Source organism: Delphinus delphis, chromosome 4 (genome assembly GCF_949987515.2).
Source record: "Delphinus delphis chromosome 4, mDelDel1.2, whole genome shotgun sequence".
NCBI classification, from domain to species: domain Eukaryota; kingdom Metazoa; phylum Chordata; class Mammalia; order Artiodactyla; family Delphinidae; genus Delphinus; species Delphinus delphis.
Window position 1 is genome coordinate 63,118,836 of NC_082686.1, and position 17,897 is coordinate 63,136,732.

Genomic DNA, 17,897 nt, shown 5'->3' on the forward strand with positions numbered 1-17,897 from the left:
TGGAGGTCCTACTGTCTCCACAAAATGGAGTAAGTACTGCTCTAAATCTGTGTTTGTATGATCTGAGATAGAAGCAGCCATATAATCTGAGGCTTCTTAGAAATGTAGAATTTTAGATCTCACCCTAGACCTACTGAATCAGAATCAGCATTGTAGCAAGGTTCCCAGGTGTTTTCCATGCTTTAAATCACTCACAGCCAGTCTTCCTTTGTGTGTACTCTTCAAAGTGCCTCAACTCATGTTTCCCCATTTTACTTTCATGTACATGGACACCAGGCAGGGGAGTAAGGATACATATTTTGATTTTTTCTTTTTCTGAGATGCAGAAGGCTATGTCAACAAGAGCCACTCAGTCTAGCATAGCAGAACTCCATGAGAGTCTTCCTACCAATGCTTAGAAAAGTCCAACCCACCATTTCTCCTCCTCTACTGTGTTCATATCTCCGAGGTTCCCCTAGCAGCAGAGGCCTTGAAAGGCAGGGTTGAGAGTGAGGGCACATTGGAATTGCTTCCCTACCCCCACCCCCTGCAAGGAGAGTGAACTTTGCAAGTATTCATCTTTTAACAAGGAGGGCAAATGCGATTGCCCAGGTAACAGGTGAGACACCCTAAAAGTTACACTTATGGAGTAGATTGAGGAGTGGTCTGGTCTGAGCACTGTGCACTTCCCTCAAAGAAGAGGCTGAGCACAAGGCTGTTTTCTCTCAAAAGCCTGGAAAAGATGAGTGGTGTGGATAATATGAATACATAAGAGCAGACCAGAGTGGAAATTCTAATGATGCAAACATAAGTTAGATAAATTTGGTTCTTGAGTGATTCTGCTTTCAAGGGTTTAATACCAAATTTGAAACAAGAACGTAAGATTTCATACAAAGAAAGCACACTAGATATGAAGAAAACCACAAATAAAGTGCAATAGACGTTCAAATATGGCTCATGTTTGAATGAACCCCTTATAAATCTTTCCATAAATTCTCCTATGTGTCTATCTAGCCCATTCTAGTCCGTCATCCCAGACTGAGAAAGTAGTGTTCTCTGAGCTTGAGAACAAAGAGATTAAGGAGACAACCCTCATTTGTAATTAAGTTCCTTAATTTAAAAAAATGTATGGAACAACTGCTATGATTGGGCTTCTTCTTCCATAAATGGATGGGGGAGGGAAAAAATCCATCCTAAAATTAGATAATGACAGTTATATAGTAGTGTCCTAAAATTAGATAATAACAGTTATATAGTAGTGTACTTAAAGGTACAGTGATAGCATCCTAAATTTAGATAATAAATTAGATAATAACAGTTATATAGTAGTGCACTTAAAGGTACAGTGATAGCGTGCACGCAATACAATGTCTTACTATTGATGGGAAAAAAAGAGGGATCAACGAGAGAGAGGAATTATTTAGAGAAGTGTTCTTTGTGATTACTGTTAAGTCTGTCTGAACTCTTACTTCCTATGAGAGGCAGAATAATGGCCTCCCAAAGATGTCCAGGACCTAACCACTAGAACCTAGGCATATGCTACTTTACATGGCAAAGGGACTTTGCATGTGATTAAGTTAAAGATCTTGAGCTGGGGAGATTGTTCTGGATGACTTGGGTGTGCCTAATGTAATCATAGGGGTCTTAGCCACGGAAGAGAGAGAGACACACAGAAGAGAGAAAGAGAAAGACACTACAGAAAGATATTTGAACAGGAGGTCAGAGTGATATCACATGAAGAGGCTTCAACCCGCTACTGATGGCTTTAAACATGAAGGAATGAGGCCATAAACCAGGGAAGGCAAAGACATGGACTCTCCCTTATAGCTTCCAGGAAAGAATACAGCCCTGCCAGCATCCTGATTTTAGCCTGGCGAGACCTGAGTCAGATGTCAGACAGACTATATGATAATAAATTCGTGTTGTTTTAAGCCCCTATGTCAGTGACAACTTGTTACAGCAGTAATAGGAAACTAATACATTTGCTTGGTCTATGGTACCAACAAAGAGAGGGCTCTTTCATCACTTCCTAAGACCTAGGTGTCTATGTTTCAGTAAAAAAATAAAAAATAAAAATAAAAAAAGGAGGAGGAAGGGGATTGCAAGTTTACCGATAGATATTGTTCCTGTTTTAACTAAGTGGCATCAAGGACTGTTAAAAACACACACAAAAAGGACATTTATTTAAAAGAATTCACAGTTAGAAATTTATATCTTTTTGGTCTATGTCCAGAACACACACAAGTCATCAAAACAATGGTGTCAATATTTGAATAAATGTGAGGATAGGATACAATTTTTGAATATACTAGATGACATAAATTACCCTACTGCTGTAAGATGACTTTCTAGTCACATGGGAGTCACAGCTACTCAAGATGATACCCTGTTTTCTGCTCTGGGAGGCCATGGTCAACCAGTGTATACCATGTCAGATAAAAGCTGGTTTGGATTTATTTGAAATGTAAGATTGTTTTAGAGAGTGGTTAGTCCTTGGGTGAACCTGGGAAATCCACACCGCTCAGCAACTGGGAATAGTGGGGAAAGATGTACCCAACTCATTGCAGTAGTCCAGAGAGGACTTACAAGCAGGAGCTAATTTGGGGCCAGAGGAAACCTCACAAGGAAATACCAAACTGAAGCAAGTTTCTTAAGCTAATTCTGGTCTGAACTATACTCATCCAAACAGGAATTTTGGATGAAGCCCAGGCAGCAAGAATGACGAATTCAAGACACAGAATTTTATGACAAATCTATTTCTCTTAGTTAATTATGCACCAAGCACTGCCTTCAGACTACAAGCTCCCGCGAAGAAATCAGTAACATTTCTATAAACAGACAGACCATCGAATTATATACCAAAACACAAATATTCTGACCCTATTTCAGGCAATTTTTTGATAGGAAAGTAAATTGCCTTTCAGCAAAACCCTAACGATACCTGATCCCAGGATATTTTGTGTAAAGATTCTAGGAAAATCAGGAGTTGTGCTATGACAAAGCTAAACTGTTTGATTGGCGATCCTATCAATGATGTCCAAGACAGTGTTACTTAAAGAAAGAAACACTGCAAGGAAAGAACAGATTAGAGATGAGAGATTCCATACAATCTAGAAATGTATAATGTATAATGTATAATATATATAATGTAAAATGTATAATGTATAATCCATACAACCTAGAAATGTATAATGCATAATGTCATATGCACAGCCTTCAGATTTTTTATTTGAATAATCTTCGGTCTTACAGCATATTTCCTAGTAACTGGTATATACACAGCAAATTTTTGGATTGGTGATAAAAAAGCCAACATTTCTCCAGTGATGAATTAAAAAAACATTTACTTTCTTTACACCAGAAAAGCTCAATAACAGAAGTGATTCAAATGAGAGAATATCTCTTTCATCCAGAATGCCTGTAGCCCTCCACAGAGTAAATATCATGTCCCTGAACAACATTCTTGGAAGTCGAAATCCAGAATGTATTGATTAATTTTATGGTAGGAAAGTAATTTCTGTCATTTTTTAAATTTTTTTAAAAATTTTTTTGCGGTACGCGGGCCTGTCACTGCTGTGGCCTCTCCCGTTGCGGAGCACAGGCTCCGGATGTGCAGGCTCAGCGTCCATGGCTCACGGGCCTAGCCGCTCCGTGGCGTGTGGGATCTTCCCGGACCGGGGCACGAACAGGCTGCAGGCGGACTCTCTACCACTGCGCCACCAGGGAAGCCCTCTGTCATTTTTTTTTTTTTTTAATGAATTTCCATTGCTAGAGTCAACAGCAGTTTATAAACTGGGCTAAAAAAGTCTTATAGAGACTGGCCTTGACCAAGAGAAGGACAGAGAAAGTCTTCATTGAAAAGGCAGAGGCTGCTTCTCCTTGAATATCTTTTTAAATAACTTTGATAATTTTTTTTCATTCATTTTTCTCCCTTTTCTTGAAATAATTTGTAGTAAATGGTACAGATGAAAAACATGTTTAAACTCTAAAGAAATATAGACAATTTTGTCAAGAATACTTTTGTAATATTGGAAGAATATAACTTCAAGGATGTGTTTGGAATCAAATTACACTGGTCTCATTGGGAAGTAAATGGTGTTTGTGTGTACGTGCATGTATGTATCGATACTTTGACGTCTGTTCCTATTGCCCTCCAAAGATTTGTTAATTGCTCTGATATGCTAGGTAATTCTGCCTAGTTTACATCTTAGTTTCTTTTGTATCATCTTTAGCATCAATACTAAATAATTACTGAGTGAATATTGTATACATTGCATGATTCTTGTGCTAATCTGGTCAGAAGGCCCAGTTCTAGAGAGTGGATTTTATAACGGAGAAAATGTTATCCTTTCTCAATTTCATGGTCCATTCCGTTTTGCAACTTATCCCTGAGAAGAACACCAAAAGGCATGTGTGAGCAGGTCTACTAAGCCCTTGATTTAAAAATAGATCAAGCTACAAATACACTTAGCTTCTTGTAAAAAGTTACAGCTCTGGATAATGGATGTGATTTTTGTTGTTGTTGTTGTTGTTGTTTTAACATAGGTAGTGTGACATATGATGATATTATTTTGAAATCAGTCAGAACTGGATTTCAATTATAAGTCCACCTTGTACTACTAGCTAACTGACCTCAGGCTAGACCATAAATTTCTCAGGTACAAAATGGATTTGTTAATACCTCTCTCATCTGTGTATTGGTGGAATTAAAGGAGAGAACACAAGTAGACTGAGAATCACAGTGCCTGAAATTTGGTTGATATTTAATAATATTTTCTACTCCTTCTCCATACCTTCCTTTAGGAAGTATTGTGTCACTGACTAATTATTTCTATAACTTTTCTTCTTCCTAAGTAGGACTAATTTTTATTTGCATTAAAAACATATTAATATATTAAAAATAATTTTTAATTTTAGTATGATGAGATTTAATAAACAAATACATAGTTCACTGCATGATTTTAATCTGTCTTATATTTCCAAACTAAAGAGTAATAATTATCTTCATTTATGCTCAAGAATATTTCTTATTTTCCTTGATCATTTTTATTGGTTCACAGACAATTCTCTCTGGTTTATACTCCTTTGCCAAATCATATATTTCTTGAAAGGTAGAAACATGAACTACATGAGACATTTAAGGTATAAACTCCATATTTAATGGAAGTTAAGGAGAACTTTGTTTTTCCTGAAATTTCTACTACTTAGTTAACCAATTATATCTTCAGGAAAATATTCTTTTAGGTACTTTCCAGTTTTCTGCCTCAATCCTTACTATTGAAATTTACCACAATAAACAAATGGGACCTAATTAAACTTAAAAGCTTTTGCACAGCAAAGGAAACCATAAATAAGATGAAAAGACAGCCATCAAAATGGGAGAAAATATCTGCAAAGGAAGCAACTGACAAAGGATTAATCTCCAAAATATACAAACAGCTCATGCAGCTCAATATCAAAAAAACAAGCCAATCAAAAAATGGGCAAAAGACCTAAATAGACATTTCTCCAGTGAAGATATACAGATGGCCAAGAGGCACATGAAGAGATGCTCAACGGCACTAATTATTAGAGAAATGCAAATCAAAACTACAATGAGGTATCCCTTCACACCAGTCAGAATGGCCATCATCAAAAAATCTATAAACAAAAAATTCTGGAGAGGGTGCGGAGAAAAGGGAACCCTCTTGCACTGTTGGTGGGAATGTAAATTGATACAGCCACTATGGAGAACAGTATGGAGGTTCCTTAAAAAACTAAAAATACAACTACCATATGACCCAGCAATCCCACTACTGGGCATATACCCTGAGAAAAACATAATTCAAAAAGACACATATACCCCAATGTTCATTGTAGCACTATTTACAATAGTCAGGACATGGAAACAACCTAAATGTCTATCAACAGATGAATAGATAAAGAAGATGTGGTACATATATACAATGGAATATTACTCATCCATAAAAAGGAACAAAATTGGGTCATTTGTAGAGGTGTGGATGGACCTAGAGTCTGTCATACAGAGTGAAGTAAGTCAGAAAGAGAAAAACAAATACTGTATATTAACGCATATATGTGGAATCTAGAAAAATGGTACAGATGAACATATTTGCAGGGCAGGAATAGAGACGCAGATGTAGAGAACGGACATGTGGACACATGGTGGGGGGAAGGGGAGGGTGGGATGAATTGGGACATTAGGATTGACATATATACACTACCATGTGTAAAACAGATAGCTAGTGGGAACCTACTGTATAGCACAGGGAGCTCAGCTTGGTGCTCTGGGATGACCTAGATGGGTGGGATGGAGAGTGTGGGAGGGAGGTCCAAGAGGGAGGAGATACATGTATACATATAGCTGATTCACTTCGTTGTACAGCAGAAATTAACACAACATTGTAAAGCAACTATACTCCAAAAAAAAAAAAAATTAATTAAAAAAAAAAGAAATTTACCATGATCAAAAAACATGAACTTTGCTCTTTCTTCTTAGACTCTAATTCTTTACTGCTTAGTCTAAACCATGCTTACCTGTTGCTGGTTTTTCCCTTTCCACTGTGCATTGTGGAATTCTTGATCTATTGGGAAAAAATGACTTTATCCTCAATTTTTCCTGAAACAGTCCTTCTATAGGCCCTCTAGGTTTGGCATGAATGAAATTTAGCATCAGGGTTGTTCTGTCCTAGCCTAAGAAGGATCCATAAGCTGACAAAGGCACACAGAAAACAGCTGACAGTGATGGAGAAGAAGTGAGAGATGGTAAATCTGGTGGTGGTGGTAATAGTACAGGTGGAGAGTGGGGAATGCTGGGGGACTGAGTTGGGACTCAAATGTTGATAGTTCAATTATTGAGGGAGAAAGCAATCCAAAGCCCAGGCGTAAAGTTGTAATGGAAGAGGGGAAATGGCACAATAACTCTCTGAACTAGGGTATTTCCACTTTGCAGATGAAGAAAACAGAGAGCAGAAAAACTGAGGAACACATCTAATGTGATACAAGGAGCCGAGCTGGGATGTGAACGAAAAGAGTACTAGGCATTGCAGAAAAAAATCAACAGTCTCTAGAGAATCTCATGAACCAGGCATTTCCTACCTTAGTTGACTTTAATTCTGATACTGGAGGCATAAATAATAGTCTTCCATTCCTGCATACCTTAGAGATATTTTGCTATTCTAAGACTAGCTCTTAGACAATCTGAATGGCGATGCTTCAGGATCATCTATTTAATAAAACCCTCTTCAGTCGCATCTGTTCCTTTTCCCTCAAACTCACAGGATTAGAAGGACATGGTGGTCAGCATGCTTATCACTTGCTATTTACCACCATATCATTGGCTCGACCAATACTACTATCTTTCCCTCTTCTGAAATTAACCACATTCACTTGTACTAACAGGTGGCCGTGAAAATGAGCTGTTTTGATTTTCTGCTGCAGAAAGCAGAGTTGACCAACGGTCCTAGCTGCTACCCTCTGGAAATACCATGTTTACACCAAGGCCACCCTTTCCCTGGGCTGCTCTCAGCCGAAGACTGAACATGGTGATGATACTAATTCATGTCCATGTCTGAAGGATTTGGGACTCCTCAGATGGGTGACTTTGTACTAAAAACGACCTATCAGTCTGTACAAAACATTTTAGAACTGTACTACAGTCTGAGATTCTTCACAGATGTCAGACTTACATTGTGGTTTAAAGGCTCTTCCTGTCTGTTCAGGTCCTTTCCCTTTCTCCTTCAAAGGTGTTTCCACAAAATATCTCCTACACATCTAAACCTATTTATCTGCTTCTTGGAGGATCTAAACTAATACCACTACCCAAATCCCTCTTGCCCCTCACGGTGAGCCACACTCCTCCGTAGCCTGTCTTGTTGGCCTCAGATTCAATGATTGTTCTTTATATTCATTCCACTGTCATTATTCTATTATTGACTTTCTGTTATCTTCACTCCAGAGTTTCTCAAACCCCAAATCATAAAATAGGTCTCTCCACACTGATGTACGTTCACGAACATCCTCTCTGTACTTCCAATCATTACTGAATTTCTTGTAATAACTGTCTATATGTGCTAACTACCTGTCCATTAACAACCACTTACCTGGCTTCTATGCAAACTACTTTTTGGAAGGAATGTTTTCTCCAAATTCCATAGATATTTTCTCATTCTTATTTTCTTCAAGTTTTACACAGCATTTGATATAATGGATCACTCCCAGCTTTAATTCATCTAGTCCCTGACTTTTGCAGAATTCTTGTTTATTTTTTTTCCCACCAATTCTATGACTCAAATTTTTGGGAATCCATTGCCTCCTCCAACTCCATATGTAAATCACCTCCCAAGAAACTAATTATCAAGGGAGGCAACATAAGAGGTAAAAGAGGGAAATCTTATTCAGTCTCAAGGTCTCAATGATCACCCATCATGGAGGATGACCAAACCCCAATCTCTGGCTTGTATTTCTCTCTCAATCGCTATACTTCAATTGCATGCTGAATATCGACTGTATATTAAGTTCCACAAACTCATTTTATACCAAACTTCCTAAACTTATTCTTCCTCTTGAATTCATAATTTCTTTTAATGGCACCATCTTCCCACTCAAATCACACTTGAATCTTTACTTAATTTGGGACTGTTCTCCTGACTACAACCGACCCCTCACCACAACTCCCTTCTCTTACCTAATCCAATTAGATCACAAGAGGCACTGTCGTGTAATAACTCAGAAGTCTAGGCTCCACTCCATTTCCACTGCTGCTTCCCAAGTTCAGGTCTCCATTATCACTTAACTAGATATTAAAATAGCATCTCCTGGTTTCCTTTACTCTGTTTTCTCTCATAAACAAACTCATTTACCTTCTTATAATTGCAAAATGCCTCCGAAAAAAAACTGTTCTAATCATGGCATTCTCTTGCTTAAATCAGACTATTTCAACAGCCTAGAGCAGCAGACTTCGACCCAGTTACCTCAACATACCACAGTATTATCATCTATTTTGACATGTGTCAAAAGTAAGTTGCCACTATTTAATAATTAAAATACTGATGTTTGAGAATGACTTACAATAAAAAAATTAGAACAAATTCATAACAATTTTTTTAAAAAAACATTCTTATTCATTTACATGATGATATACTTTCTTGAAGAGTTATAGTTATTTGTATAAAACTTTTGCCATGACCACATCCTGCATGTTATAATGTAATCTACCATATGTGCTATGGAAGAAAACTATGGAGAATGCTCATTCTTCAGGATCAAGGCCAAGTTCCCTAACCTGACATTTTATAGCTCTTCACAATTTGGCCCCAATCATCTTCCCCACTTCTGCTTGCATAGTCTTTGTGCTAACAAGAAGACAGCAATAACCACAAAGTCTAACTTCTTTATTGCTCACTTATATAACTTATGCCTATTTTTTTCCCCCCACTCTACCTTTGCCATGCTGTTCCCTGTGCTCAGAAAGCTTTATTTCCGAGCTTTAGAGGTCTAAAGGTCAGGTGCAAAAGTCTTCACCTTCATGAAAATTTGACTCTTCTCTCAAGCCAGAAGTAGATGCTTTGCACTCTAAAACTTAATAGTATTTTACTTACTCCTCTGGGCGGGGGGGGTCAGGTAATACTTTCTGCTTAATCTTCTAGCTTTAAAAATAATATTTTAATCATACACTAGAATATTAGCCACTTGAAAGTATGAGCTATTTATTTGTATTCCCCTCAATGCTTGGCACACGGTTGGTGTTCAAAAAAAATACTAAAAAAGACTTCATAAGGTCTTTGTTAAGTTTATTCATTGGTTTGACATGTCTCCCTGCAAACCTGGGACTCTTCCTTTATAAGACTTTTCTTAAATCATTTATTCAAGTATTAAGTCAAACTAACCTCAGCACATTTTCCCCAGGAATACCACTGTTACCATTTCTCCATTCAAAGAGAAGAAAATTTACCTCTACACTTAGTTTTCTATTTCTTAGCTAATGACATTTTTCTCTCAATCCTCTGATGGCTGGGAGAAAAAATCTTACTGTGGAAATGTTTTAATTACAGCGGATATAATGTTCTTGTACTTACCAATTACCTCAAGAAAAATAGTGAAATCGTTGAGTAAGTACAATTTTTCTCTTAAAGAAACTATACTCACCTTCTCATAGCATGCTGCAGAATCGAAAAGCCACATCTCCTGATCTCCAGCTCAACATTGAGCTTGCTAGTCCACTAAATCTGCAGCCTGTGCTAGAAGTCAGGTCAGTTCAGCTTGGGTGGGGCTGGGCCTGACACAGGGTTGAGAAGGTGCTTCAGAAAAAGAAAAGAAATTCAAAATGGAATCATAATCCCATAATGTCTGCTACTGCAGAGGGCAGGAGGGACTAAGAGAGGTCACTTAATTAATTCCTTTGTCCCGGGGACAGGAATATGACTAACCTCTTCTGAAATAGTGGTTTATTTTCCTTAGCCCTCTGAAAACAAGGAATCTGGAGTGTATACCATGGTTTCATTTTTTTCCCCACAGATTTTACTTCCCTGTGCTTATTAGCAAGAGGAAAAATCTGTCCACAAGCTCCCTCTGACAGAAGAGGTATGCTGAACCCAATTTCCTGAGTTATAACCCTGACTTTGGCATAAAATTTTTGATAATTTGATCCATTTGGCCTTTTAGTAATTGAAGTATAAGCATTTATTTTCCACCAAAGGAACTTAATTTTCTAAGACTGAAATTGAAAATTTTGATACAATGTGAGAGACAGCTAACTATTTCCCGTTGTGAAAAGAGAAAAAACATCAGTGACAGATGCAAAGTAGTACTTTCTAGCAAAGGTTTGGTGTGCACCAATGCCTTCTACTGCTCCTCGATGACTACAAGTTTAGAAAAGTGAAGGTATTTTCCCAGGAAGATAAAACGCTTAAGTTAACTCAAAGCAACTTTTGATTACTTCTCCAAAGGGGAGATGGAATACTAAAATCTTCCAAGGTTCTCCTCAACTTTAGCAAGATGCATTTGTGTGATAGAAGACATCTGGTATTTAGGATACCGTGGAGACTACATTCCTAAAACTGCTGATTCACAATGGAGGTAAAGAAATTTGTCACAGACAGTATGATTTTCTCACATTGGCGGGCTTTCATAAATCATCTCTTATTGCAGACTCCATGGACAACTGTCATAGAAAAGACTGAAGGTCTTTTTCAGTCTCACAATGGAGTTTGTTTCCCAAAGGAGAAACTATCAGCAGAATTTTCAAGGAGAAAGGACAGTCTCTGTGCCAAATCTCCTTAGATCATCAAAATACGAAAGAAGGAATCATGTCGTTGAATACTGTGCACATGTACACAAGTTCCCTCACTCTCACTCTTTCTAATACACACACACACACACACACACACACACTCTTCTACTGCCCTGTCCTTTGTCAACCAGTTCAATATTTCAGACCCAAATGAAGTGAGCTCAGGGAAAGAAAGATTCACACTGAAGTGCGAAAACATTCCAGGAAGAAAAAGACAGATCCGTTTAAGAGCACAAATACACCCAATAAATCATGGTGAGCTTGGTGGGGTGACTGCTCTTCCTTCTGGAAGCTTTGTAATTACTCTCTCAACACAGCAACAACTTTCTTTGGAAACGGACACTCTATATACAAGACAATTACAGCACGAGGTATCACTTCTGGTCAAAGCCCAGGGTACATATGTCACAATCCATTAGGCAGGAGACAGAGCTGAGCAGCCTGAAGTTTATTAAACCCAAGGATCACTTTTCCTAATCACTCTTCTCAAGGTCTCCCAAGGGCAGCCATCAACTAGTTCTAATAGTCTATTAATCCAGTCTGCAAATTATTCTCTTCAAGTCCAGACTTTATGAATTATTAATCTGATCTATGGGATCTGGTCATTCTCAATTCAGCATCCCCCAAACAATCTTCTAATCCTTTGTTACAGCTCACAATTGGAAATTCTCAGAAGACACTACAATGATGAATTTTATTTCACTTTACCCTGTAAGAATCTGACTTGTCTGGATTATGTTTCAGCCCTCTAGAGTATATCTTGGGAAATTCAGGTCGACAGAACAACGATACAAAAGTGTAGAAGGCATTCTTGCTTTTTGGTGTTCCTGAGACCTCCCTTATCTGAAATACCTAAGATATGTCTCCTTTATATGTACCTTTTTCATAGTTAAGTATGTAATATCTTGAATTATCCTCTAATTGGTTCACATGTAAAAGCATCATTTTCCCAATTAGTCTGTAAGGGAAGAGGCGAAGCCTTGAATGGTCTCATTTTCCCAGCAGTGATGTGCTGGAGCTGGCTTGTACAAGCTGGTGAGAGCCAACTTTTAACTTTTCAGAAAATTCTGCCAGCCATTTTAACAACCTAAGAAATACAGATTTACAATTAAATAAATTACATTAAAAGCAAAGATCATAAATACTCAAAACATATCACCCCTTAATTATTTTACTATTATCTGTAGTCTTGAGGTTATTACAATCTAATGTATGTTTATGTTCAAAATATGATATAATGGAGTGCTGCTATGCATCTTTTCACAAATTCATTTTCACTAGCTTCACATTCAATGACTTCACTTGGTAGCTTGGCCATGGCTGAAGTAATTATACCACAGAAATCAGCAAATACTAGAAATCAGTGTTCTCCCCTTTCCCTCACAAAAGTGGTTGTTAAACATTTACCAGTATACTACTGATCATTGTTAAAATCATCTAACCAATTAAAGGTTCAGAATCATCTTCCAGAAAGTGGAAAAGGAAACCACAATACTAGAGAAATCAATCACTGACTCACTAATTCTCTCCTCCCTCACCATTCTGAGGACAGCTGTTCCATGCACAGCCTTTGCTCGTTTGAAGCCATCTTTTATACTGGGTGACCTTGACTTTGTTTTTTAAAATTCTCTGGGCCTCATTCTGTACAAAGAGTGAGACCACAATCCAAGCTGCAATGATCAGAAGTCTGACACATTCATGTGCTCTCCTTTGAGCACTCCAAACGAGTTCCCATATTAATAATAATTGCTAACATTTGAGCGCTCACTGTAGGCTGAGCACTGCACTAGGTACTTTCTGTACTATTTCATTTGACTCTAACAACTTGATAAAGTAGGTATAACTGTTGCACTTCGTAGAGGAAAAAACACACTTGGCCTAAGTAACTTGCTTGTTCACATAAGTAGCAAGTGGCAGAGTTAGGCAAATCTGGTTCTGGGACACCCCTCTTAACCAGTTCACAAAAATGTAACCCATGCCAGTAAAAAATGTTTAGGCCTCAACAAGGAAGCAATAGTCAAAGTCTTAGAAACTTTGGTGAGAACATTGTTTCTTAGAAACTTTGGTGAGAAAACATTGGTGAGAACAAGGAAAACACCACCATTAACGGTGTTTTTAGTTTTCTGATACTTGATTGGCTGCCAGATTTCTAATGATTGGGGAACTGATAAGAGACTCAGGAAGGTTTTGAAAAAATCCTCTGAATGTTCCAGTTGACCTGAAGACTCATTATTTAGAGAGACCACAATCAGGACAGGGGAAAAGATCTTTCCAGTCCATTCCAGCTGATCAAATGTTGCTCACCTCGTACGTTTGTTTCTAGGCAGCAAATGAGACATTGATCAACTCAGGAGACACCATTCAGGAAGGAAAGTGAATGGACATCCTGAGTACACTGAGGAACACTTACCAGAGAGAAAAATGAGCATACTTAGCCTGGAGAAAAGTTGAGAGATATATCAGAACTATTTGCAAACATTTGATAAGCTGTCATGTAAGAAAGACACTAGACTTACTTTGACCTTAAGAGCAGAATTAGATTCAACTTAGAAAAGTTAAAGAAAGGAATATTTTAAGAAAGAAGATTCTAATGATTAGAGTTATTGAAAAACAAAGTGATCTTTATATGGTATTAAGTTTTCTGTACGACTGAAGGTGTTAAAGCAGGGCTGAGTAATCCTGGCACAAGAGATTCAGGATGGTCTTTGAGGTCATTTCAAACTGTGATATTTCCCTGTTCTAGGTAGAAAGAGACTGAATTGAGATTGTCACCCTTAATCACTCCCAGCCCCACATCTTCAATCACATATGATCCAAGTTTCCCAAAAACAAGCTCCTTGGGCAGTTTCTTTTCAAAGGCCTGCCCTGAATAGGTGACATGGACGGTGGGTAGAGAAGAAACAAACCAGAGTGGAAAGAGCTGAAAAAAGGCATTATCTAAGCTGAGTAAAGGCAACTCTGACCTCAGAGGTGGCTGTTTTCACCAGGTAACATAAAACGTTAGGCAGTTGTGGGAAATGTTAGAGGAAAGAATGTCTGATTAAAAAGAAAATGAGAGGACACTTCCCTGGTGGTCCAGTGGTTAAATCTTCACCTTCCAATGCAGGGGGTGCAGGTTTGATCCCTGGTTGGGGAGCTAAGATACCACATGCCTCGTGGCCAAAAAACCAAAACTTAAAAAAACAGAAGCAATATTGTAGCAAATTCAATAAAGACTTTAAAAAATGGTTCACATCAAAAAAAAAAAAAAAAAAAAAGAAAGAAAGAAAATGAGAAAATAGTCAAAGAAGAGAAATACAAGTTAGTTAGAAAGATTTTCCACTTTCATTGCTGCATTATTCATAACACTTAAGGTATGGAAACAATCTAAATGTCTATTGACAGATAAATGGATGAAGAAAATGATATATACACACATTCCTGCCATATGCAGCAACACAGATGAACTTGGAGGACATTATGCTAAGTAAAATAAGCCAGTCACAGAAGGACAAATACCATATAATTCCACTTTTATGAGGAATAGAAATTAGTAAAACTGATAGAAACAGGGAGTAGAATGGTGGGTGTCAAGGGCTGTGGGGAGGTGGAAATTGAGAGTTGCTGTTCAAAGGGTATAAAGTTTCAGTTATGCAAGGTAAGTTCTGGAGATCTGCTGTATAACACTGTGTCTATAGTTAACAACTATATGGTGTACATAAAAGAGGGCAGATGTCATATTAAGTGTTCTAACCACAATAAACAACAACAACAAAAAGACTTTTCAAATGATACACATGAACTTATTTACAAAACAGAAATAAACACACAGATGTAGAAAACAAACTTACAGTTACCAAAGGGGAAAGGGGGTGAAGGGAGGGATAATATGTAGAATATATATATATATATATATATATATATATAAAATATATAATATATATTATATTAAAGGCAACTCTATATATAATATAATATATATATATTCTTTTTCAGATTATTTTCCATTATAGGTTATTACAAGATAGTGAATACAGGCCCATGTACTATACAGTAGGTCCTTGTTTTTAATCTATTTAATAAATATATATATATATATTCCTTTTTTGTACACCTGAAACTAACACAACATTGTAATCAACTATACTTCAATAAACAATTAAAAATAAAGATTTTTCAAGTCAATGGAATATCAATTCCAGAAAATGTATCCAGAGGAGTGGGAATGTGGTGTATTTCCTATTTATAACAGGAAAGTTAGCAAAAGGTAGCAATAGAAGGTAATTTTTTTCTCAATGTATACTTTTTAAATCTTGGATGAACACTACATATAACTGTTATCAAGAGAAGACTGGTTTGCCTTACAGTATTTCGTTGGCAACTTCTTAATTGTTGCTTTTAGCATCTCATTGTTCTGGTCAGTAAGTGTACTATTGTAGTCATAAATGTACGTCCTAATTATTTTAAGCCATAAATACAGTAACACCGGAGGAACAAAGATGGCGGAGTAGAAGGACATGCTCTCACTCCCTCTTGCGAGAACACCAGAATCACAACTAGCTGCTGGACAATCATCGACAGGAAGACACTGGAACTCACCAAAAAAGATATCCCACATCCAAAGACAAAGGAGAAGCCTCAGTGAGATGGTGGGAGGGGTGCAATCACAGTAAAATCAAATCCCATTACTGCTGGGTGGGTGACTCACAGACTGGAGAACACTTAGACCACAGAAGTCCACCCACTGGAGTGAGGTTCTGACCCCACGTCAGGCTTCCCAACCTGGGGGTCAGGCAACGGGAGGAGGAATTCCTAGAGAATCAGACTTTGAAGCCTAGTGGGATTTGATTGCAGGACTTTGACAGGACTGGGAGAAACAAAGACTCCAAACTTGGAGGGCACACACAAAGTAGTGTACGCATGGGACCCAGGGGAAGGAGCAGTGACTCCAGGAAAGACTGAATCAGACCTACCTGCTAGTGTTGGAGGGTCTCCTGCAGAGGCAGGGGTGACTGTGGCTCACCGAAGGGACAAGGACACTGGCAGCAGAAGTTCTGGGAGGTAATCCTTGGTGTGAGCCCTCCCAGAGTCTGTCATTATTCCCAGCAAAGAGCCTAGGTAGGCTGCAGTGTTGGGTTGCCTCAGACCAAACAACCAACAGGGAGGGAACCGAGCCCCACCCATCAACAGTCAAGCAGATTAAAGTTTTACTGAGCTCTGCCCACCACAGGAACAGTCAGCTCAATCCACAATCAGTCCCTCCCATCAGGAAACTTACACAAGCCTCTTAGATAGCCTCATTCACCAGAGGGCAGACAGCAGAAGCAAGAAGAAATACAATCCTGCAGCCTGTGGAAGAAAACCCATATTCACAGAAAGATAGACAAGATGAAAAGGCAGAGGGCTATGTAGCAGATGAAGGAACAAGATAAAACCCCAGAAAAACAACTAAATGAAGTGGAGCTAGGCAACCTTCCAGAAAAAGAATTCAGAATAATGATAGTGAAGATGATCCAAGATCTAGGAAAAAGAATGGAGGCAAAGATCAAGAACATGCAAGAAACATGCAACAAAGACCTAGAAGAATTAAAGAACAAACAAACAGAGATGAACAATACAATAACTGAAATGAAAAATACAGTAGAAGGAATCAATAGCAGAATAAGTGAGGCAGAAGAACGGATAAGTGACCTGGAAGACAGAATGGTGGAATTCACTGCTGTGGAACAGAATATAGAAAAAAGAATGAAAAGAAATGAAGACAGCCTAAGAGACCTCTGGGACAATGTTAAACGCAACAACATTTGCATTATAGGGGTCCCAGAAGGAGAAGAGAGACAGAAAGGACCTGAGAAAATATCTGAAGAAATTATAGTCAAAAACTTCCCTGACATGGGATAGGAAATAGCCACCCAAGTCCAGGAAGTGCAGTGAGTCCCATAGACTACAAAGCCAAGGAGAAACACCCCGAGACACATACTAATCAAATTGGCAAAAATTAAAGACAAAGAAAAATTATTGAAAGCAGCAAGGGAAAAATGACAAATAACATACAAGGGAACTCCCATAAGGTTAATAGCTGATTTCTCAGCAGAAACTCTACAAGCCAGAAGGGAGTGGCATGATATACTTAAAGTGAAGACAGGGAAGAACCTACAACCGACATTACTCTACCCGGCAAGGATCTCATTCAGATTCAAAGCAGAAATCCAATGCTTTACAGACCAGCAAAAGCTAAGAGAATTCAGCACCACCAAACCAGCTCTACAACAAATGCTAAAGGAACTTCTCTAAGTGGGAAACACAAGAGAAGAAAAGGACGTACAAAAAAAAAAGCCACAACAATTAAGAAAATGGTCATAGGAACACACATATCAATAATTACTTTAAACGTGAATGGACTAAATGCTCCAACCAAAAGACACAGGCTTGCTGAATGGATACAAAAACAAGACCCATATATATGCTGTTTACAAGAGACCCACATCAGACCTAGGGACACATACAGACTGAAAGTGAGGGGATGCAAAAAGATATTCCATGCAAATGGAAATCAAAAGAAAGCTGGAGTAGCTATACTCATATCAGATAAAATAGACTTTAAAATAAAGAATGTTACAAGAGCCAAGGAAGGACACTACATAATGAT